The following is a 24,678-nucleotide window of genomic DNA, read 5'->3' as shown; positions in this document are numbered from 1 at the left end:
CTTAGAAGGCATCACAAGATGTGGACTTTTGACCATAAAGATCGATCATAGGAATGTTTTCAAATAACGGTTCTTCGTAAAAGAAACACTCATTGATAACACGCAGTACATGTCGCCTTTGTTGTAACTCAAGCTGCTGTAAATCGGGTAGACCCGGGGGAGGCACTCTCAGTCTAAAGATGTACCCATGCTCCACTCCAATTTTTTTAAACACCCCCTTTTCTTGTCTTCAATATTCATTTTAAACAACCCTTATTGTCGAAATCAAGGAGTCCCTAAAACAATTACAACACCCTGATGCTTGAAATGTTCTTACCTGCACAGGACAACCAAACACCTCAGTGTATTGCCCTACTTGCCTTCACTTACAGAATTGTTTCGGAATAATATGAAGTGTGTATGCATTATTACCTCACTGTTTTCATGTCAACTTGGAGACATACAGACTAGCTAGAAAAAAATCAGGCTTATGTGTTGCAGAAATTTACCGTGGCGTATACATGGAATGAGGGGATTTGGAATGCTACTTGCTCTTTCCCACTGACTTGTCTGGGAAAGGGGCCATTAGTATTCTCCACTTCACACTTGTGTCTGCCCCAGCCCAGTAATAAAAGATAAAAGACTTCAAAGAAATATGCAAAATGAAAAAAAAACAACCTTTATCTGGATTTCACAGAGGCAACCCTGCGCGTTTTACACTTCAAAAAGCACCCTTCTCCTCGTTTTCAGGAATGAGTATGCCAACCACACAAACCTTTAAGTGCCACGTCCTAAGATGTCAAGAGACTACTTCTCTGTGCCAGGTTCCTTTATTTTCCCTTAAGCATGCTTAAGAATAATAGCTTGACAATTAAACATGTACTCAACTTATTTTTGAACAACCAAGCAGTCCAAATGCTAGCTTTGCGATGACAAGCTTGTACATGGGGTGGAAAAAGACAATTCTGGGGGCCATTTTGAACATGGCGCAATGCACTGAGATACTCTAGTAATTTAAGATGTGCACGTTGTGAAATGTGCGCCACACCGCCCGATTCACAGAACATTTTCCTATGGCATTGCGCCATTATAAAACACTTTAGCCAGTTTGAAGAGCCGACGGTGCAACAAATGGGCATTTGGGTGAAAATCATTGTGCAGGTGTTGTGGCCTTAAGGGACGACAGGACGCTGTAGTGAGTGAGTTCTAACCGACTTTGTTAAATGACAACCGGTGTGGACCCTTATATGTCCAGGCTCAAATCAAGCACTTACTTACAGTTCAGGACTTCCCCAGTTGAATCACTGTGGGAAGTGTGTGCACTATGATGGCACGCTGTAAGCTTCTAGGGCCCCCATGTAGCCTCCTGTGGCTGTGGTGTTACACCATAGAAGCTGTGCTGTAAGGCTGCTGCAAGTTCTCACTTTCTCAGCTCCTCATCAGGAGCAGGGCTGTGGTGCGACCGCTTCATCTGGCGGGCTGCCAGCTCTGAAGCGGGAACGTTTTCCCGCGGAGCGTGGGCTCGCGAGATCACGTTATGTGCGATCTCGCGAGAACACGCTCCCGCGATCGTGTGATGTCCCCACACACCTCCTTTGCTGGGAAAAAGGATGGGTGGTCATTCCATGACGAAGTCTGCAAACTTGCCGGGTTTTCTTCTCTCTCTCTCTGAGGTCTGCTTAGATCTGTATATGGGGCAGGATTGCTGGAGTACTCTTGAGGAGGTGCGGGTGATTCGAGTTCTCTTTGTCTTGCTCTTCGCTGTGACTCCCTGGGTGTAGTTGGAGAGTTGGGGCTTGAGAACTCGTTGCCATGGTGTGGCTCCAAGGCATCTCTTTCTGAGAGGCGAGGGTTTTCGGATGTCCCCTGGCGGTCTTGATTTTCTCCGGTATCCCAGTGTGGTTGTTCCATGTCTCCCTTCCTGCGGTACATGGCCACTCTCTCTAGATTCCATTTCCTTCCATCGCTGGTGCAAATGTGGTTTGACATGTGGTTTGACCCTCTCTCCATGACTTCTATGGGTCTGCTGTATTTGGAGCCAGTCGAAGTGTCTTTGTGGGGAGGCGTATTTTCACCAGGTCACCTCTGTTAACTGCTGTGTGTCAAGCAGCTCGACGCAAGTCCCCTTGGGTCTTCATGGCTTCTTTGTTGCGCTGCATGCGAAACGCTACGTCATCCATGTCCACGTCTTCGTCAGCCCTCACTTGATGGAGCCAGGGTGGCACCAGTGAGGATGCTGCCCTTCTCCCCCTCAGCAGATGGAATGGCGAAACACCTGTGATGGCGTTGGGGGTGATGCGGTGGGCTGCTACAGATTCCTTGACTGTCTTGTAGGGGTCTAGGCCCGAGGCATGAGCCAGTTGTAGCGCCCCTTTGATGAAGCGGTTTGCCCGCTCAACCAGGCCATTGGCCTGTGGGTGGTATAGGCTTGCTCTCCGCTGTCGAATGTTGTTGAGCTTGAGAAATTTCTCCATTTCTCGGGAGACTAGCTGGACTCTGTTGTCTGTGACGAGTTCTTCTGGTAGACCTTCCCGCTGGAATATGGCGGTGAGTGCTTCAATGACTGTGCTTGTGGTGATGTCTGAAGTGAAGTCAGCTTCCACCCATTTGGAGAAGTAGTCGACCATGACTATCCCATATTTGTGTTCTGGGGGCATGTTGTCCAGGGGCCCAATGAAATCCAAACCTAGTTTTCGCCACACCCCTTTGGGGACTTCGGTGGGCAGCATGGGGGCTTGCCTCACGGCTAGGTGCTTGTTACTGTTAGTGCACTCATGGCACCTTTCGACCATTTGTCTTATGTCCTGGTCCATGCCTGGCCACCAGTAGGCGTCGCGTATCCTGCGTCTGGTCATGTTGCATCCCAGGTGGCCTAAGTGTGCTCTGCACAGTATCACTTTGCAGATTCCGCTGGGCGGGATGATTTGATCACCTCTGAGGATGAGACCGTTCATAGTGGTGATTTCCTCGTTCACTTTCCAGGGACGAAGGCCTTCGGGGATCGCTCTCTCGTTGGGCCATCCTTCGCGAACCCAGGTACTAACGTGCCGTAGGGCATCGTCCTGTTTGAACTCCTCCTGCCAGTGGCACTCACTCAGGTCCATGTACTCGCCGTTCCTCAAGTCACTCATGCAGGCTACGACACACTCATCTTCCAAGAATGTGGTACCAGGGGCGCTTTGGTTCAGGAGTCTGGACATGCAGTCCGCTTGTGCGTTTTTCCAACCCGCAATGTGGGCTATCTCGTATGTATATTCTTGAAGCTTTGCGGCGATCCTGGCCAGCCTCGGGGTGGCAGTCTTGGTGCCGCCCGGGCTCAACGTGTGAATGAGGGGTTTGTGGTCGGTGATCAGCTTGAATCTCGTCCCCCATACATACGATCTGAAGTAGCCGACGGCCCATGCGCATGCCAACATTTCTTTCTCAACCGTGGAGTAATTCTTCTCCGATGATGACAGCACTTTGGATGCAAACGCCACAATATTCTCAGTGTCTCCCATCTTCTGGGTCAAGGTGGCCCCCAGGCCGTACGCGCTGGCGTCTGTGGTAATGCAGGTGTCCCATTCAGGGTTGTATGGTTTCAGGCACGGCGCGTGTAGAATTCTCTTTTTGATTTCACAGAAAGCTTTGTTCTGTTCCGGGCCCCAAGAGTAGGCTGCCCCCTTCTTCAGAAGCTCCCTCATGGGAGACATGGTCTCGGAGAATCTAGGGACGAATTTGGCATAGTACTCCGCTAGGCCCAGGAATGAGCATAGTTCCTCTTTGGACATCGGAGCCGGGGCTTCTGTTATGGCCTTCATGAGGTTCTTCTTGGGACTGACGCCGTCACTTGAGATGCAGTACCCCAGGTGTTCTACCTTGCTCACTCCGAAGACGCATTTTTCGTGGCGTAGGTGAATGCCCTCCTCTTGAAGCCTGCTCAAGACTGTCCTGAGTGCCTTGTCATGGGTCTCGTTGTCTTTGGCATACACGAGGATATCATCTTGAAAGAAGGAAACATTTTGAGTCCTTTAAGTAAGGAGTTCATCATCCTCTGAAATGAGGATGCTGCCGACAACCCAAATGGCATGCGGGTATATTGAGAGGTGCCGAAAGGAGTGATGAACTCTGTAAGGGGCGAGAGGATTTGTGCAGGGGAATCTGGTGATAGGCATCACCATGTCCAGCTTAGAGAAGATTGCCGCCTCTTTCATCATGAGGACAATTTCGTTGATGCTGAGGAGTGGAAAGCTATCTGTGATTACCTCTAGATTGAGGCTTCTTAGGTCGATGCAGATCCTGAGGTCGTTGCTGGATTTCTTTTTGACCAAAACTACTGGACTCAGCCACTCTGAGGATTCCACGGTCTCGATGGTTCCTCCTTCGACCATCTTCCGAAGGTGGGCATCCAATGCGGGTCTCGCTGTGGCAGGTGCTGCCCTGACTGTGTTTCACCAGGATCGCGCTGGGTTTCAGGCGAATCTTGTGGACAAAGTTTCTCACCTTCCCTGGGTTCTCGGAAAACAGGTTCGGGAACATCTCCTTGAAATTTAGCGCTGCTCCTGAGGAGACCATGAGTACCTGTTCCGGAGTGCTGGGATCTAGTTTTATGCTGAGTTTGTGTTGATCGTCCCATCCCAGCAAGGCTGGCCCTTTGGGTGAGAAATACACTTTGGTGGTGGTAGACCTCCCTCTGAAATCGATCCGGGCTTTGATGTAGCCTAAAAGGTCGACAGTTGCACCACCGAACACCGTTGGTTTTTGCCTGGTCGTTCTGATCTCTACCTTTGCTTGTCCCATCATCTCCTTATATGTGTTGATTGGGAGGATGGTGAGGTCAGACCCCGAGTCTGCCATGACGCGCGTTTCCATTCCGTCAACCTTAATGGTGCAGTGGGGCTTTTCCTTCCTGGCATGGGGGGCGTTGACCATGACGACCATGGGTCTGCCCTGTAGATCGTCATCATCGCTTGAAGCGCAGTCACCATCGACATGGGAACCAGTTTTCTCCCGCCACGTCCATGCCGGAGCCACGTGACCAATGCGTCCGCACTTGGAGCACTCTTTATTCCTGGTGGGGCAGTCGCGATCATTCGCCATGTGCTTGGTGCTGGCGTATCTATATCATTTGGGTGCCTCCTTTTGCCTGGGACCTTTGTCTCTGGGGCCGTCGCAGGACTGCTGGTCTCTGCGCCCTCTCCATTGTAGCGCCGCAAGTTCGGGCACGGGCAGGTGACTTTACGCCTCTTTGCGTCTGCTGGAGGTTTCTTCCGCCGCCCTGGCAATTTGGATGGCCTTGTCAAGGGTGACCTCCTTTTCTTGTATGAACTTGTCCTGCACTTTCCTAGAGTTAGTGTGAATGACGAGCATGTCGCAGATGACCTGTTCTGCGTTTTCGCCAAAGGCGCAAAGAGAAGCCGGCATCCTCATCCTGGTGATGTAGTCGTCCACGGGTTCGCTCCCTTCTTGTTTGCGGGTGTAGAACCTCAGCCTGTGCAGTACAACGTTCTCCTTATTGGTGAACCTCTTCACAATGCGACAAGTCGCTTCCTTGTAGACGTCGTCGTCATCATCGGCCGCAGGTATTGCCTTCAAACTGGCAAAAATGCGCTGACCTTCAACCCCCAATGCATTTAACAGCATCGCCCTCTTCCTGACGGGGGCATACCGCGTGCCGCCCACTGCTTCCAGATAGGTGGAGAAAAGGGGCTCCCACTGCATCCATGGAATTGCTGGTGTCCCTGGTGAAGGGAGAAAGGCAGGGGGCGGTGTGGCGCCTTGCATGGTGGGGCCGTGGGGCTTTTGGTATCCTCGTCGCCAATTATGTTGTGGCCTTAAGGGACGACAGGACGCTGTAGTGAGTTCTAACCGACTTTATTAAATGACAACCGGCGTGGACCCTTATATGTCCAGGCTCAAATCAAGCACTTACTTACAGTTCAGGACTTCCCCAGTTGAATCACTGTGGGAAGTGTATGCACTATGATGGCACGCTGTAAGCTTCTAGGGCCCCCATGTAGCCTCCTGTGGCTGTGGTGTTACACCCTTGAAGCTGTGCTGTAAGGCTGCTGCAAGTTCTCACTTTCTCAGCTCCTCATCAGGAGCAGCGCTGTGGTGCGACCGCTTCATCTGGCGGGCTGCCAGCTCTGAAGCGGGAACGTTTTCCCGCGGAGCGGGGGCTCGCGAGATCACATTATGTGCGATCTCGCGAGAACACGCTCCCGCGATCGTGTGATGTCCCCACAGCACGTTTTTGGAAGCACGAGGGCCATTTCAGTGTACTTGTGCATGTCGATATGATGACATGGGGTGACACTGAAGATGATCGCACATGCTAGACACAGCGCAATTCCTCTGCGCCACTGCAATGTTCCAGAGCTGCTCTCGCAACCCGCCACACTTGGCTCTGATCTGCTGGTGGGGTTTTGACCCACAGCGCTTCTCCCTGAGCTGCTGGTGGGTCTCGAGCCACTGCCCTTGTTTCAGAATTGCTCCGGTGGGAGCTGAAACTGCCGGCACTTGTCCTGCATTTGCCCAGACCTGTCTACAACCAAAAACCCTGAGATTTCAACTGCATGCTGTACTCACATGGCTTGCAGCACCAGTTAGTCCCTCCTCACACCCTCCAATTTATTTCCACCTGGGTACATTTAAGTATTCCTGTTTTGGTAATAAAAAACAAAATGCACAAATATGTTCTGTTTAAACATTCATCGATTTAGGAGAAAAAGCAGGGTTTACACATTTTACTTTAAAAGGATGGAACACTTTAGCTAAGTGATGAAGCCAGGACTAGAGACTAGAGACCAGTCTGCAATTAAAGCACTACACTGCATATCTTCTCAGGTGTAGTTGGTATGTGTTAAGAATTTCCTGTTTTTTAAAAATGACCAGCAGAACAGAAATCATAGAAATATGTTAAGCAAAAACAGTATAACTGTAGCTTCCCCTCCCAGCTACCAAGCGATCTACAAGTTTCAGAATTCAAAGTAATGCAAGCTTAAAACATGACGTTTACGTTTTGCAAATGTGCTCTCAACACTTAAAGCCCCATAACAAAGGAAACTGTGATAAGTTTCTCTGCTTATGTCTTAACCCACGTATCCTTATTTGTGTGTATTGTGAGGAAAATGTAAAATTCTGCATAAATGCAAACCCTTTGTGTGTCAAAATAAGAAAGCATTATGGAAATGAGAGACAGTTTACATGTGTTTGCCTTCAAATAAGGCCCAGACTTGGATATTTATGTGAATATTTATTTGCCCATTCTGATGCTAAATAGCTAATGCCCACCTCAGTTCTTATCACTGGCCATTGACACAGAGGTAATTGTTTAAATTGCCCCAGTGAGAGCCCTGTGGACTTGGCCCCCCAAACAGCTTTGTAGTTTTGTAGCCTGTTTCTGGCAGGTATCCTCTGATCACTGCAGAGAGAAGGCAGCCACATTTTAATTGAAGTCATAACAATTCCCGAGGCTTCATGCTCTTCCCTAGAGACCCGGAAAAGCGCATGAAAATCCAGAGGCTCTGGGAAAAACACAGAGGTTGGGAAGGCCTGATTTGCACTGGGGTGTTGACTGTACTTGTCCTGTGTTGGGATGCACGTCCAGACCACCGCCCCTCCTAGACGATTTAGATTGCGAAAAATATATTTAAAATATGGAGATGAGCATAGGACGTGTAGGGGGAGGGGTGTGTGTTAAGAGTGGGGATTCATACAGGGGAAGTTATTAATAGAACTATGTAGGATGTAGAATACATATATGCACAACAGTCATACCATGAACACCACGTTTGCAGGTAGGCCTGAATCCTCGCAGGCCGTGTTTTCACAGAAACACAGAACAAGGCCTTATCCAGGCCGTGTTTTCACAGAAACACAGAACAACAAGGCCTCATGCTTTGCCTCAACATTGCATACCGATTCCCACATACAGCGAAGAACACGCATATGCCCCCACTGTCAGTCTAGAAATACGGATACCTCTACTTTGAGACCGCAAACGCATTTTGGTGGCCGTGGACCAACCGTCTCATGCACAATATGACAGAATATAGGTTTTCGAGTTTGCCAATGAACGGCCATTTTGATGTAGCAAGAATCGCCATTTTGTTTTCTAACCATTGCTCATTGCTTTCTGTTCCTATTGCTTCGCAGTATATTTTCCGCTTACACTGCTCGACTGTGGAACATTGTTGTCTGTATGTGAAAAGGACAAGGCTGCAGGGCCGTGAGGATAACAAGAGTTTGCTGAAACACAAACGTAGGCAGCGCCAGGAAGAATGCCTGGCTCCCTCCCGAATGTAGCCTTGAAGCAGAGCTGCAGGGCATTTAATCATTTCACAGCTGCCAGCCAGTCTCGTTATATGGTAGAATATGTTAGAATAATACAGCTAAAGGCTTGAATTATGCTGTTCTAACGGCCCCCCTTTTGCTGAGCCCGCTAGAGCATGTCGGCTCCCAGGACGCGAATAGCCCCTGATAGATAGCAAGGTCCGGAATGCAACCCCCCCCCGTATGTAGTTCGCTTCCAAGAACCGAAGCGCTGTGTTCTATTCAATAACCAAAAGATGCCTTCGCACTCACAAATTGCAAATTGTTACTAGAATAGATGTTTGAAAGTGTCATAGTGGTCGGAGATGTCCATCATCACACCAAGTTAAAAGAAACCCAATAAAGGGGGGTGTTAAACATGTCATAGCTGATTGTTTGATATGCATTTTGTATATATGTAACTGATGTACGTAATTCACTCTCTTGCGTCCCTCGAGGTCTAGAGATGCACGTCGCGGGGCGTGAGACCGAGTTGGCCAACTGAGACTTTAGCCTTGCAATAAAACCCTAGCTTTGGGAACACAACCTCGTGTCTGGCGTCTCTATCGTGTGTGGTGACCCACCTTGTTTCCATAGACGTCAGGGTCCCCTAGGGGCCCCTTTCACCACATCAGTTAGGTCTTTGAACTAAATAGGTTGGAATGTGTGTAGCCAAAGAAGTGAAGGGCTACAGCCTAGCACCAAGGTCATACTCCTAGGAGGAAAGGCAGAGGTCTTAGGATGCTAAACCATGGTTCCATGTAATTTCATTGCGGGGTGTTTTTTCGCTGCGGTTTTTACAGTGGATTTTTTTATGGAAAAAAAATCATCAAATTTATTTTTTGTATTTTTGGGGGGTTCCTCTCAAGATGGCGCCCGAATAGGGACCCTCCCCCACACTTGTTCCTTCGCGTAACGTTGTAATTGAGAAAGGCAGAGAACGGCGAGGATGGGACGATCGAGCCGGGATCAAGAGGTGTTCGGGGCGCCCTGTAAAAGTGATGAGACTCCTTTGCAGATCTGCACACATCTGATCCCTGATCAACGTGCCTGGCTAGAGAACAAGGAGGCGAGGGTCCCGAAACGAGGCGGAAGCCAAGAAACGCAGACACGATGTCCTTTGGTGCGTCAGTATACAGACGACTTGATTTATCAGTTGAGTCATTCCCCGATTCAAAGCATCCTGATATTGGTTGAGAGTTGACTTTGCAAAATCAAACGCCCTAGGTAAGGTTGATTAACCAGGGGGAAGGTTGAAACATGCCTGGGGTATTGTCCACCCTAGCAGGGTTTTTCCGCTGTGGTAGACAATCTTTGGAAGATGGCCAAATTGTACCACCTGGGGGAACGCCGGTGTATGAGATGTATGTGAAGTATGGAGTGGGTGCGATAATATTCTGTGAGACTTGGCATAGGCAAACCAGAAAGCAACAAGACCATCGGTGGCCGATTAATGGTAGTTTTGAGATGGCGAGGATAGATAACTTGGAAAGGGTGTTGATAAGAAAGAAAGCGCGTCCTGGAGCATTTGAGACTATTAAAGACTGGAGAAAGGAAGCAATGCTCCGATTTAAAAACAGAGCAAAGCATGCGTGCAGGCATAAATCAAAAGGTGAGGTAGAAAAATAAGAGGAGGAGTGAACTGAGAGTCTAAGAAGGGCAGGCAGGCATGACCAGTTGAATATAGAAAAGATATACCCACGGCGAGAATTACACATAGTAGATGAATTGATAGAAAATATATTGACCCATACAAAACAAGGCCCAAGATCAGAAGTAAGACCAGACATGTCAGTAGCTATTGCCCAGACCCCGCCCGTAGCCCAAGCTCCCCCTCCGGTAGCTCAAGCCCTCCCACAGCCACAGACCGCGCACGTAACACTTCCTATTAGCCAACCAGGCCCACAACAGACACTCCCTGTTCCCATTGTCCCATCCGCACCTCCCGACACAGACTCGGTACCGTCCATTCCTCCCGGGGTTGAAGTTGAAACCGCGGGGGCAAGAGGCGGGACTGACCAAAGGGGGTGCACAAGGGTAACCCGCAGCGCAATCAGCAAAGAAATGAAGGATGAATTGCAGCAACAGGCAGAGATGTATATAGACAGGAATGATGGGACGGCAACATTGGCTTCGATATATGACTTCCGTAGAAGCAACGAAAGACAGGTAGTGTTGGAATGCATGGGTGAATATTTGGTGGAGAAATGGAAACAGCTAATTGGGAAATTACCACTGCAGCGATTGTTAGATTTGAATGCATTAGCACGCTGTAGGGAAAGGGATGAAGAAGTGAGAGAACATGTGTATAGACTTTTTGAGCTTAAAGATGAATTAAATAATGACTATGCCGAAATGTTTACTGCACCTGGGTACAGGAGTAGAGATATCGGGAGAAATAGGAAGGAAACTGTAGAGCCATATATACGACGACATTCGATGTCGTCAGTACAAAGGGACGACAAGTTAAAAGTATGTATGCGAGAAGCGTTTAGATGGATGTCAGATCCTAGTATTCCCACAATGGAGATACACGAGATATTTCATGAATATTCCATGCCTATGAAAAGAAAAGCTCTACAATCGATGGTTGAACATTTATTAGATAAAGATATAAAAAACGATAAGGCCAGCCCGCCCGAAATAATGGCAGTATATAGAAGAGCAATAGAGCGAGGGACAGGAGAAACAGCCCTATCATTGGATCTGGGAATATTGTTACATCGAAGAGAAGGGGGAGGGACGGTAAGTGGGGCATTTCCTATGAGAGAGGTCCCACCTACCTTTGTGCCCAAAGTGGAGGTTCCCGCAGTGGGCAGAGCAGCGGCGCAGGTGACACCAGCCCATTACACCGCCCAATATGTGCATGTCCCCTTTTCCAGACAGGAGGTGAACAACATAAAGCAGACGATTCCTGATATAAGAAAGAATTCTGCAGGGTTTTACAAGGAAGTAGAGTCCTGCCTACAATCATCCGTGCTTACCAGGGGGTGATATAGACCTAATATTCCCGGTGATTCTGCCAGCAGACACATGGAAACAAATAAGGAAGGTAGATGACACAACGGCCTTTGGCGCCACATGGGCGGACTTGATAATAGAAGATAGAAATAAAGCGGTTGGAGGGACACCAGGAGCGAACCTGGCGGCGTTACCAGCACGTATAGTACAGAAGTTAAAAACAATTGTCCCAGAGAAAAGAATCCAATGGGACAAATTGACTGCATGTGTGCAAGGCAAAGATGAGTTGGCTACAGATTATTTTAATAGATTTGAAGAAGTATTCACAGACTTCAGCGGGCAGGATCTAGGTTCAGAAGCAGGAAAGAGGTTATTTGTTGACAAATATGTGAGGGGGTTAAAACTTCCAATTCAGGATCTAATAATGACATCAGAGAGTTCGTGGCAAGCAAAAACGTTGGGCGAAGTACTGCATATGGCCCAATATTATGAGCGCAGAGTGACAGCAGGAAAAGAAAATGAAGAGAGGGAAAGGGTAAATCTAAAGACACGAGTATTAATGCAGCAAGTAGTAGGACATAATAGAGGGCGAGGGAACGCACAAGGAAGGAGTAGTTCGAATATGCATGGGGGAACAGTGGGGTCGAATCAGTGTGCATATTGTAAAGAGGAAGGACATTGGCGAGCGCAATGCCCGCATCTACAGAATAGAAATGGGTCTGGTCAGGAGAGACAAAATAGAGGACACCCAGGAGCGAATGGACCAAATAGGAATAGTATGCAGCAGCATCATAATAACGGAGGTAATCAAAACCAAGGCCAAAATCAAAATGCCCCAAACCAGAATCAGGGACAGCAAAATCAACAATATGGAAATCAGAGTGGGGGAAATAGAGGGAAGAGTGGAAATGTTTTCGATACACAGCCAAACATGTATTACAGTAATAGTAATGATTATACATCAGACGATGTGTTATTTCCCCAATAGGACAGCCCAGGACAGGGGTCGGAACCAGTGTCTATTCCCGTGAATCAGAGAGGACCCTACGTAGAAATGAGAGTCGGGAATGAGGAGCACCACTTTCTTGTAGATACACGAGCACAGAAGTCTTCAATAGACCATCACTTTGTTCCGAATATACCACTGTCAGGGCAAAAGAATATTTCCGTAGGGTTTGCAGGTACACCAGTCATAAACCCAGTGTCCAAACCAGTCCCAGTTACCATAGGACCATTTACCGAACATTGTCCTTTCCTTCTAACAGAAAATTGTGGAGAAAATTTGTTGGGATTAAATTTGTTGAAAAAACTAGGTTCTGTTATACATTGCACGGCAGACAGAGTGTCTCTAACGATATGGCCACACGATGCCCCGGTGTCAGAATTCATGTCTGAAGCGTTACCAGAGGAACTAAGTAAAGTACCAACCTGTATATGGGCAATGCATGACAACGATGTGGGATGTTTAAAGATAGAGCCAGTAAAGATTATTTTGAAAGAAGGTGTTACCCTACCGCGAATACCCCAATACAAAATTTCGGTTGAAGGTGAGAAAGGATTGAAGAGTATTGTTACCGATTTGGTGAAATTAGGGGTAATAGAGGAAATCACAGGCAGTACATGCAACAGCCCGATTCTTCCGGTTTATAAAAAAGGAGGTAATGAGGTACCATGCCGTTTCATAATTGATCTACGCGCATTGAATAAGGTTGTAGATCCGCAATTTCCTCTAGTGCCAGACGTCACTACAATATTGACAATGATACCTGTTTCAGCAGAATATTTTAGTGTAATAGATTTGAAAAACGCATTCTTTAGTATTCCAGTGGACAAGGACAGTTGATATTTGTTCGCGTTCACATTAGGAGGACGATCATTTACATTTACGCGGATTCCGCAAGGTTATACGGAAAGTCCAAGTATTTACAGTAGAGCATTAAAAGAACAGCTAGACATGCTGGAATTACCCATGGGTTGTGTACTTTTGCAATACATAGACAATTTATTGCTAGCTGCAGACACAGAGGAGATTTGTAAAGAAAGCACAGTATTACTACTGTCACACCTAGCGGCACATGGCCATAAAGCTAGTTTGAAGAAATTTCAGTATAATCGAAAGGAGGTGGCTTATTTGGGCTACCTACTTTCGAAAGGAGGCAGAAGACTAACGCCAGAACGCATTGAAAGTATTTCTTGTATGCCTATTCCAAAGACACAAAAAGGAGTCAGAGCCATAATAGGCATGGCTTCATATTGCCGACAATGGATTGGTAATTTTGCGTTAATTGTGAAACCATTAGTGAATTTAACTAGAAAAGATGCGGTCACGCCTTTGCAGTGGGATGAGGAACGTCAGAGAGCATTTGATGGATTGAATACTGCATTATGCTCGGCTCCAGTTTTGGGTACGCCGAACTATGAGAACATTTTTAGACTATTTGTGTGTGAAAGTGAAGGATGTGCATTGGCGGTTTTGACACAGGAACAAGGTGGAAGAAATAGGCTGTGTGGCTATTTTTCTTCTGCGCTGGACCCTGTAGCGCGCGCACTACCATGATGTTTGCGATCTGTCGTGGCGGCTGCTGCGTCAGTGAAACAAACGGAAAGGATGGTATTGGGGCACACTTTAATTCTGATGGTGCGACATGCCATAGACATTCTATTAAATAGGACACAGACGCAACACCTCACCTCTGCTAGATTGACAAGATATGAGATTATCTTGTTCGCGCCCCATATGCAAATTATGAGGTGTAGCGCTTTGAATCCTGCAGAATTAATGCCACTAACCATAAAAGAAATTGGGAAGAATGAATCACCCCCCCACGATTGCTTAATGGTCACTGAGGAACAAACCAAGAGAAGAGTTGATTTAAGTGATATTCCACAGAAAGAGCCGGATGGAGAGTTATTTTGTGACGGCTCATGTTTTAAATTACCAGATGGCACGACAACTGCCGCATATGCCATCACTACACTAGAGAGTGTTGTAGAAAGTAAAAGAATCCTCTATAATTCAGCACAAGCCGCGGAAATAATAGCATTGACCAGAGCCTGCGAGATTTCTGAAAATTTGAATGTGAATATATATACTGATAGTCAGTATGCTTTTGGAGTGGTTCATAACTTTGGTCGACTCTGGGCTGAGAGAGGGCTTCTGACATCACATGGTGCCAGAATTCAACATGGCCCTTTGATTGTATGATTGCTGTCTGCACTCAGGGAAACGCGTTTGCAGACAGAATTGCGAAACAAACTGCCACTGATTTGAATACCAAGATGATGACGGTTCAGACAGAGGAAGTACCCTGTATGATAGAAGATGGAGTTGCGACTGTCAAAGAAATGCAGGTCGAGGCTACGGCCGATGAAATACAGGGATGGGCAGAGGGATCTGCTGAGTTGGATTTGGAGGGTTGTTGCGTGGACAAGGGAACTAGAAACTGGATGTTGCCAAATTTGTATGTGACTGCAATGGTCACAATGGCCCACAGACCTATGCACATCTGTGCCAAGAAAATGATACAGCACCTTTCTACAGTATGGCAGAATGTAAACATAAAAAAGAATGCAGAGAGGTTGGTGCAGAACTGTATCACGTGTTTACAACACAATGTAGGAAAGGGAACAGTGACTCCAACAGGCAGTTTTGGCCCGCCCTCCATGCCATTTGAGGTAGTTCCTTTTGATTTCATAGAGATGGAGAGGTGCCAAAATTTAAAATACGTCTTGGTGGTAATCTGTGCATTCAGTAAGTGGGTGGAGGCATATCCTTTGAAAGATTGCACAGCAATGAGTACGGCAAAAGTAATGTTGAAGGAGTATTTTTCCAGATTTGGCTTGCCCCGGGTCCTATGGTCTAATAATGGACCGCATTTTGTGGGTGCAGTGGTATTACAGATATGTGCTGGTCGATAAGAGATTCCATAGTTCAAGGCATCCGAGTTCTGCCGGTCTTGTGGAGAGGCACAACAGCATTCTTAAATCAAAGATTAGCAAGATTTGTGCAGGAAGAAAGTTGAGTTGGGTGGATGCATTACCAATAGCACTATTATGCATGCGTACGTCTGTACAGGCTAAAACTGGGCTTTCCCCATACGAAATCGTAATGGGGAGGCCGGCAAATGTTTGGTGCGCACCTCAGCCAAAACGACTTAGTGAGATAGAACATCCTGTGCTTAGTACTTATTGTGGCCTTTTAATGCAGAAATTGCGTTTGATTCATCAGCAGGTGCAGGAGGCATTACCAGTAAGGTACACCGGTCCGGGGCACGCGCTGGAGCCAGGAGACTGGGTGCTGCTAAAAAACTTTGAAAGAAAGTCATCATTAGCACCCAGGTGGCCGGGCCCCATCATGTACTTTGGGCGACGCAGACGGCAATACGGGTGGATGGAAGGAAGTCGTGGATCCATGCCACCCATGCCAAAAACATTCCAACTGCACTGAAAGTCTTGCCTGACACTGATGACCGGAAAGAGACAGCGGTCCCCGAAACGAAAGAAACTGTTGTCAGTGAGCAGCCACCTAATCTGCCAAAACGAGAAGTGAAACTCGAAACAAAGCCTGAGACGATTGCCAAAAAGGGGGAAGGGCAAAGAGTGCCCCAACGTTGCCCAGCAGAACAGACATCACTGCTGACCGACGTGAAATCTGCCTTGCAGATACCAGCAAAACCAAATCGTGTACCCCTTCGGCACCCACTAGCACTTGCCAGCACGCCAAAAAACGGATCTGCATCATTGGCGCGGCGCACACCAGCACCTGCAGTAGCGCCACAGGCTGACTTCAAGCCTGAATCTGAAAGTGCATCGGCACTGTTCACGGATCATACAATACCGGGAGCAAGGCGATACAACCTGCGGCCTCGGAAGACAAAGTGATCCGCAGTTTTTTTGGTGTTTATGTCAACCTCTGGTTCAGCTCATGGACGGAGAAGGAACCAGGGGTGTAGAGGAGAGAAGCGTGAGAATTGTGCAAATCGGACAATTCAAGACTTGCGGCTCCTCGGTGCGATCATAAAAAGTACAAGTGTCCGGAACCAGAGCGGACAAGCTGGGCGCACATGGTACTATGGCAAGTGAGATAACTGATTAAGCGTACATGTGTGTGGAACCAGAGCGGACAAGCTGGGCGCACATGATACTGAGGCGATAACTGATCAAAGGTCTTCTGAGCAGTATAAGAAGTGACAAGTGATCTCGCCTAAAAATGAATAATCGAATCCAGGCTAAAAAGGATAGGCAAAACTGAACTGTGCCAATTCCATGGAACTTATTAACATCAGAGCAAGCGCGATGAAGAAAGATATCCACAACGAGCTGTGATAAAAAAGAAGAAGGACGACGAGAAACATGCCGGGACCGGTTCCAGCCTCCTACTGCACCATCACCGCTGAGAATGAGTCAGTTATAAAGACTATAAGTTTAAGAAAAACGCATGGTAAAACAAATTGTATGCTGGCACTAACGATAATAATGTGCTTTATGAGCGTGGTAGCACCAATATCGACAGCCCTAATATTATGGTGGGTAGAAACAATACACCCATTAGAAATGTTTTTACCAATAATTAATATATCCACTACTGAAAGCCCGGTTCAGGTGATCACTTATACCCTACCTCCAATGGAAGAAAAGCACAGGGAAGGTTTTGGAGATAACACCTTACTGCTGATAATGAACATGCCACATGCAATCCTGAAGAAAACAAACTGCTGGGTATGTGCCCATTTACCACAGCATGCCGGAAAAGGAATAGGGTGATATGTGCAGCCATTACCATTAAGTTCTGCATGTAGTGCATCTTTAGGTGCAATGTTCTATGGGAAATGGAATGAGAGTAATACGGGTCAATTAGACAGAACCAACATGAATGAGTTTGAGGAGATAATAATGAAGCCTGTGGGTTGTTCCATTTTCCATAAAGCACAAGTAATAGGCCCAGAGCCCACGAGGAAAAGTACATGGAAGATAACACGACAAAATAGACGAGATAGATTGTCCCCGCCAGAAAAAACATCTGTAATGACGTTTCGTGTAAGAACAGAAGGAGACAAAGATGCAATTCCCCCATCTTACACGGTGAATTATAGCCCAAGAACTGTCCCTTTTTGTCTAAAAAAGAAAGGCTCTTTTTCAGTCGGAACATATACTGGTTGTATGAATAGAGTGGTACTAAAATGGGAAATAGAACCAGTATACGTAGGTGATCCAGTTTATTTTATATGTGGAGAGAAAGCATACCCTTGGTTGCCCAGAAACTGGGGAGGTACATGTTACCTAGGGCTACTGTTCCCAGGAGTATTCCTCTTAGAAACAGCAGCCATGGCCAGATTATCCAGAACTAGAGTCAAAAGGACTGACAAAGGTGTTTTAATAGAAACTGATGTAGCAAAATCATTCATTCCATTCTTAGGACAGATAGTGAACTCCTATAATATAAGGCAACTGTCCAAAATCCTTAAGAATACAATAAATACAACAACAGATATATTATTTAACATGACATTGGAAAAAAGAGGAATAAGGTTAATGACGCTGCAAAATAGAATGGCTCTCGATGTAATCCTGGTTGATCGTGGGGGAATTTGAAAAATAGTGGGATCAGCGTGTTGCGTTTATGTCAATGACTATTCCCCCACGATCTTTGAAGCAATAAAGAAAATGCACGTTCTAAGCTCTGAACTCCCCATGGGAGAAGGGACCCGGGGAATAGGATCTTGGGGATGGAAGTTGATCTCAATATTAGTAGTGGTGTTCGGAATATTCCTAACGTGCTGTTGTTGTATACATTGTTTACCCATAGTTTGCGCAGAGGTAACTGAGGGATGTACGGAAGGATGCATGCATATGATAACAAGAGAAAAAACAACCTCATGATCGAACTAGCCCAGACCCAAATGAGATGAGAGCAGTAAAAGAGTTGATGGCAATAGATATTGATGAAGACAATGATGTCCACGATAGCATGCAAGACTCAGACAGAAGTACTTCAGATTCATCATCACTAGAGGAGGTTTCAATAAATAGATGAGACGTTTGGCATACGGCCAAAGGAGGGTTTGTCAGTCTAGAAATACGGATACCTCTACTTTGAGACCGCAAACGCATTTTGGTGGCCGTGGACCAACCGTCTCATGCACGATACGACAGAATATAGGTTTTCGAGTTTGCCAATGAACGGCCATTTTGATGTAGCAAGAATCGCCATTTTGTTTTCTAACCATTGCTCATTGCTTTCTGTTCCTATTGCTTCGCAGTATATTTTCCGCTTACACTGCTCGACTGTGGAACATTGTTGTCTGTATGTGAAAAGGATAAGGCCGCAGGGCCGTGAGGATAATAAGAGTTCACTGAAACACAACGTAGGCAGCCGAATGCCCGGCTCCCTCCCGAATGTAGCCTTGAAGCAGAGCTGCAGGGCATTTAATCATTTCACAGCTGCCAGCCAGTCTCGTTATATGGTAGAATATGTTAGAATAATACCGCTAAAGGCTTGAATTATGCTGTTCTAATGGCCCCCCTTTTGCTGAGCCCGCTAGAGCATGTCGGCTCCCAGGACGCGAATAGCACCCAATAGATAGCAAGGTCCGGAATGCAACCACTCCCCCGTATGTAGTTCGCTTCCAAGAACAGAAGCGCCGTGTTCTATTCAATAACCGAAAGATGCCTTTGCACTCACAAATTGCAAATTGTTACTAGAATAGATGTTTGAAGGTGTCATAGTGGTCGGAGATGTCCATCACACCAAGTTCAAAGAAACCCAATAAAGGGGGGTGTTAAACATGTCATAGCTGATTGTTTGATATGCATTTTGTATATATGTAACTGATGTACGTAATTCACTCTCTTGCGCCCCTCGAGGTCTATAAATACACGTCGCGGGGCGTGAGACCGAGTTGGCCAACTGAGACTTTAGCTTTGCAATAAAACCCTAGCTTTGGGAATACAACCTCGGGTCTGACCCACCTTGTTTCCATAGACGTCAGGGTCCCCTAGGGGCCCCTTTCACCACATCAGTTAGGTCTTTGAACTAAATAGGTTGGAATGTGTGTAGCCAAACAAGTGAAGGGCTACAGCCTAGCACCAAGGTCATACTCCTAGGAGGAAAGGCAGATGTCTTAGGATGCTAAACCATGGTTCCATGTCATTTCATTAAGGGGTGTTTTTTTGCGGCGGTTTTTACAGTGGATTTTTTAATGGAAAAAACTCAGCAAATTTATTTTTTGTATTTTTGGGGGGTTCCTCCCACAAGCCCCCATCCCATAATGTTTTTGCTATTCTCAAACACCCACACCCCAAATGTATATTTGTCTAACCCCCCCTAAAAATTAGATGATTTTTTTCATTTAAAAAATGACAATTAAAACCCCTGCGAAAAAACATCCCGCGATGAAAGGATGTCGTACTCTAAAACATGAACCAAAATTTAAGACACTAACGCCCCCAAGAACGACAGTCATTCTTTTGGAACTACCAGATATGAAGGGAAATGGGCTCCAAATCCTTTGTGAATGGGAATGATTATGTCAACGCTTGGTTTACTCTTGGGAGGGGAAGCTGATAAAGAGGAAAGTGGAGAAAGGCATGATCTATGTTTTGTGCCAGGGAGAGCTAAGAATGATGACCATAGAGTGAGGAGGTAATTGATGGGGGCGCCAATGTGTCTGGGATGAGACAAGGGCTGCTTTGTTTCTAAGGACCAGGCTGACCTCGAAGTTGCCCACTGAGCTCGCATTGATAACCAGGTGCATATCACGTGGTTAGGAACGAAGGTAGGGTGGTGCCAGCTGGTGTTAACCAATTGCTTTGCAGCATTTTATGATGGACGCTACGTGTGGTGAAGTGTAAGAAGACAGCCAAACCAATTGGAAGATGGGTCATATATATAATCATTAGCATGTACATAGACGGCAACCAATGAGGGTGGGGGATTAATACTGTATATTGAGTGTGTCATGAGTGAAGATTTGTGAGTTTATAACCTGAATATTGTATGAAAGATGTCAGAGAGCACTGTGATAGTGGATTCGCAATACCCTGTCACCTTTTTATTTTGTGTATAAAATAAACCTCTTGTTTTTCTCGAAAAAGGGTGCACATAGCGTTTTTCCCTAGCAGGTTGAATTTTCTTGGTCTGATCATTGGGAGTTGCCCCACACCTGCATCTGCACTTGTGGGTCAGTCACAGATTCTTTAAAGAGGAAGAGCAGGGGCACAACAGAACCTACATTTCATGGGGCAAGGAGTAATGGGGGGGCCCTTGAGAAGCAGGGCGGGGTAAACTTGGAGGCTCCGCCCTCTCTATTCAGGACCATGGGTTGTCTGGCATGGGGCCCAATTAAGCACAATATGCCAGCGAGAATGACCAAGTGATTGGATTTAAAGATAATATACACATTTAGTGATTTTGATAATTTTTATATATAAAGCCCAGGTATCCGATCAGGCATCACCCATTAAGCAAGAGGGGCCAAGAGGTAGTACAGTGTGCCACAAATCCCACTTCCACATGAGATACAAACCATACATTTCTGTTTATTGTACCATTATATGCCAGTGTAAAAACATTTCCATGCTGGCTGGGCCCATACATTTCCATTCTGGCTGCATCAAAATATGCCAATATTTACATATATGAACTTAATCATGTTTGCTTTGGACATAATGCACGTAATTATACTATAGGAAAACCTGCCCATGCGGGCTCTGCCAATGTATGGCAGCATCGCCAAATAAGGACATTCTTCTGGTGGCTTTGCAATTGAAATGCCATATAACAATAAGAAAACATGACCAGAGTGGCGGCACAATATGGGCCAGTCTAGACACCTAATAACATGTATCATGCTTAATTTACAAGAGATGTGCAGTAGAAAATGTGGATGATGTGTGCATTTGATTTTTGTTAGACAGAGAGGTGAGGGAAGAGAAGCTTTACTGTTTTGCTGCATTTGGGCAAATACATTTTTCTGCACAAACACAGTAAAACATGAATGCTGCAGGTTTCAGGAAAGGCTTCCCTCAACTCTCTGCTTAACAAAAAGCAAGTGTACACATCAGCCTCCTACAGGGATGACCTATGCTAAATGTTCAGGGGCGTGGGGTGGGGAGAGAAGGGCTAACCCTTCAAATGTTGGGAGAGGCACCAACTTCAGGGACTGGGAGAGGGGCAAGCATACTTGTGTGAGGGAATCTAACTTCTTTACACATTCTAATACAAATATTCTGGTGCAGCTTCAATGATACAAGCAGTTAACTCTTTCCTTCACATCTGAAACACACTCTTAAGGACTGCTGTGAGAATGAGCTGTCTCCTGTCCCCCTTACCCTTCCATTCACTCCCTTGGCATGCAAGTACTAACCCTACATCCCGATTTCAAATGGCATAAAATATAGGCATATGAATGCAGGTTCTAACAATGTTCATTTTAATGTTAAAGGGCATTTATACCGCACACTATCACCACCGGAGTGGTCCCCTGGCACTCTGTCTGATCTGAAAGGTAAGAGGGTAGCATGGGTTAGTACTGCATAGCAGAATAAGGTGAAGCAAGAATTGGGATGTTGACAGTTTCAGTTTGGTTATCACTGTTTGCTGAGCATGGGTGTGATTTACGGATTGGTAGACTGCCATGCACGGTTGTGCGGGATATGCGTGGTTTGTATTTGTTGTTGCAGTGTAATGAAGTGCATGCAGATTGCTGTGCAAAAATGTGGTTGCGTTTGTTTGTCTGAGAGGTGTATGCAGAGAGCTGAGGTTTTAGCATTTGGGTTAGTGAGGCTTTTTCTTACCTCGTTGCTTCAGATATCTGTGTTAGGGGGACTCTGTGCTATGTATTGAGGCATTTTGTGGTGGGTCACTCACCGGGTTCTGTGCATCGTGGTGGCATGTCTCTGTAACTGTCTAGTGGTCTTTGGGCAGGAAGGTGATGAAGGCCTCTGTCAAGGATTTCAATCAGGCACACACCCAGGTCTCACCTAGCATGTAGTGCGCAATGAAACCCTTATTTATTTGTGTCTTTAAGTTCAATATTCTGAATGATATACCACTCATATCACACCCGTCTCAAAATACCCCACAGGTCACACTGAACCAGGAATCAGGCTAGTTTGTAAAGGTAAATATTTATTTATTTAATATTCAAATCACACAAGTATATATATATATATATATATGACAGCAATCACCCAACGTGGCAATACAATTCAGAAACTAAGCAAAGCAATGGAATTCAATTATAATGATGAAACATAGAAAATGCAGGAAAAAGAACAGTTTTGGTTTGTGAACAGATAGTGTTGAGGTTAATATTCCCCCTGCAAAGTTTTGTTTAAAATACAAATGAGCAATCCTACACAAATGTAACCAATCAGCAGGTATTGTTAATGACTCCAATCAAGCATTCCCACTAAGTCAGTGCCTTGTCTGGGATTGCTCAAGGGAAGCCCTTATTTATATATTTTTATGACACGTTATAATCTGGATGATGAACCCTTGTATAACGCCCCTCTCTTAGAATCCCCCTGACTACACTGAGCCAAGAAGTAGGTTTGTTTTTGCAAATTAAAAAGGTTTATTTGAAAAATTAAACAATAGATATTTATCACACTTTTATAAATACATTGATAATTGATAGCACACTTGTGAATATGAGCAGTAATCAGCAATAGGTAATCCTACAGTAGCACAGTTCTTGGTTACTTATGAATAAGAACAAAGGACTAAGGTAGCAGAGAATGCTTTATATGGTTCAAGGAAATGCAAGGTGGGACAAAATGCAACACAGAAATAATTTGATATGATTTCAACAAGAGATAATGTGATCACTTTTCCTTTTGACAATTCACTCCCCCCCTTTATGCAATCTAATATAAGGAAATGGAAGGAGAGCACACAGTCTTCAAGAATACCAACAAAAATGCAATACAAAGTTCCAATTCCCCCCCAGCAAGCTTAGAGAAACAGGGATGATTTTAAGCGCAGGCAAAGTACTTTAAATGTGGTATGCAAAGAAGGGAAAAATATGCTAAAAATGATTTTAATCCCCTATAAGAGATTCACGGTGGTTGATAGCTACTTTAAACTAGTTCAGGATCACTTTAGCAATGCTCTATGAATGATTGTCAGGTTGCAAACAAATTTCAGCAAAGGAAAGCAAGAAACTGCTATTTTGACAAGTGAAGCAAATTGAGCCAAATCGCAAATATCCGCACTTTTTCCGAATGCGCCGAGCGCGGTTACGGAAACAGTATAATGAATAGAAAGTCGGTTATGGGTTCGATGGAAAGCCTAGAATCCTAGCATAAACGGTTCAAGAGATACAGACGATTTCGTGAAGGTTGTTTTTCAGAAATGAAATAATGATTCAAAATGGCAACATGACACTTTACAGGTTTAAATCGGAGAAGGAATCACACGATTCCTATGATGCAGTTCTGGACAGGTTCACATTTTCTGAATCAGATTATTTTAAGCTAAAAGATTGGTTTGCACAGTTCTGGCTGAGTACTCACACTATGAATTTAAAATAGGCCGTCAGGGTCTGGTCAGGTTGGGACTGGACTCCAGGCGGTTGGTTCTGAAGTCACAGCTGTCTGGGTCAGCTCTGCTCTGCTGGTCTGGATCTCTGGTTCTGCTCACAGCGATCTGGTCTGGTCTCTCTGGATACAGCACTGCTTTTTGGGTCTGCTACCAGTCTGGCAAAAGTTCTTGGCAAGAATCCAACAGCTCGCCCAGCTGTAGAATAGTTTGGTTGGATTGCTGGATTCTGAAGGCCTGCTGAAAAAGGATTTAGCTGGTGGTCCAGGCCTCTCTGCTTTAAGTTCTGGAGTGAAGTTCTAAGTTCTGGTCTCTGTCTGGATTTGAAGTCTAAGTGCTGGATCTGGTGTCTTATGGCAAAGTGCTCCGCAAGAAATCAGCTTGAAGTGGGAAGTGAATGTCCCTGTCTGGCTTCCAGTGGCTCTTTTTATGTCTTTTGAAAATGGGTGTGGATGCTAACTTTCTTTGCCCAACCCACTCACGATTTGATAGGTCAAGGATTTCTCTTTGACCTGATTTGAGAAGGGAGCAGTGAGTCATCCTATGTCTTCAGGTGTCATCTTTATGGCATACAGAAAGAATACTCCCCTTTGCTTTTACCTTAGAAAATCATTTTCATAACTAAACACATTTCCCAGATACACAAGTGGTTGACATTACATATACACATCATATATCACATAAGGTAGTTTCTGTTCCAACTCTGATGTTTCTAAGAGCTTGGATTAAGAAATGACAACATTTTGCGCTTTTTGGTTGGTTTACCAATATTGGATTTTTACCAAAAATGACACAGATGTACACCGCCTTTCTACACATATTCCAGTAAATTTTCATTTTTCTAGCGTGAACCCAGTGTCTGCAATCGCCATAATTCATGGGGTTTTGCCTCAGAACATAGTACA

At 45.6% G+C, this 24,678-nt stretch overlaps 1 protein-coding gene across 2 annotated transcripts in view; it reads right to left on the bottom strand.

Moving 5' to 3' along the window:
- The window catches only part of LGR5 (leucine rich repeat containing G protein-coupled receptor 5), a 2,032,903-nt gene that overhangs the window by 1,295,905 nt on the left and 712,320 nt on the right, over positions 1 to 24,678 (bottom strand). The window lies entirely within an intron of this gene.

This window comes from Ambystoma mexicanum, chromosome 12 (genome assembly GCF_040938575.1).
Source record: "Ambystoma mexicanum isolate Mex_15411 chromosome 12, UKY_AmexF1_1, whole genome shotgun sequence".
NCBI lineage: Eukaryota > Metazoa > Chordata > Amphibia > Caudata > Ambystomatidae > Ambystoma > Ambystoma mexicanum.
The sequence above is the reverse complement of the archived record's forward strand: the minus strand, read 5'-3'. Positions and strand labels throughout refer to the sequence as shown.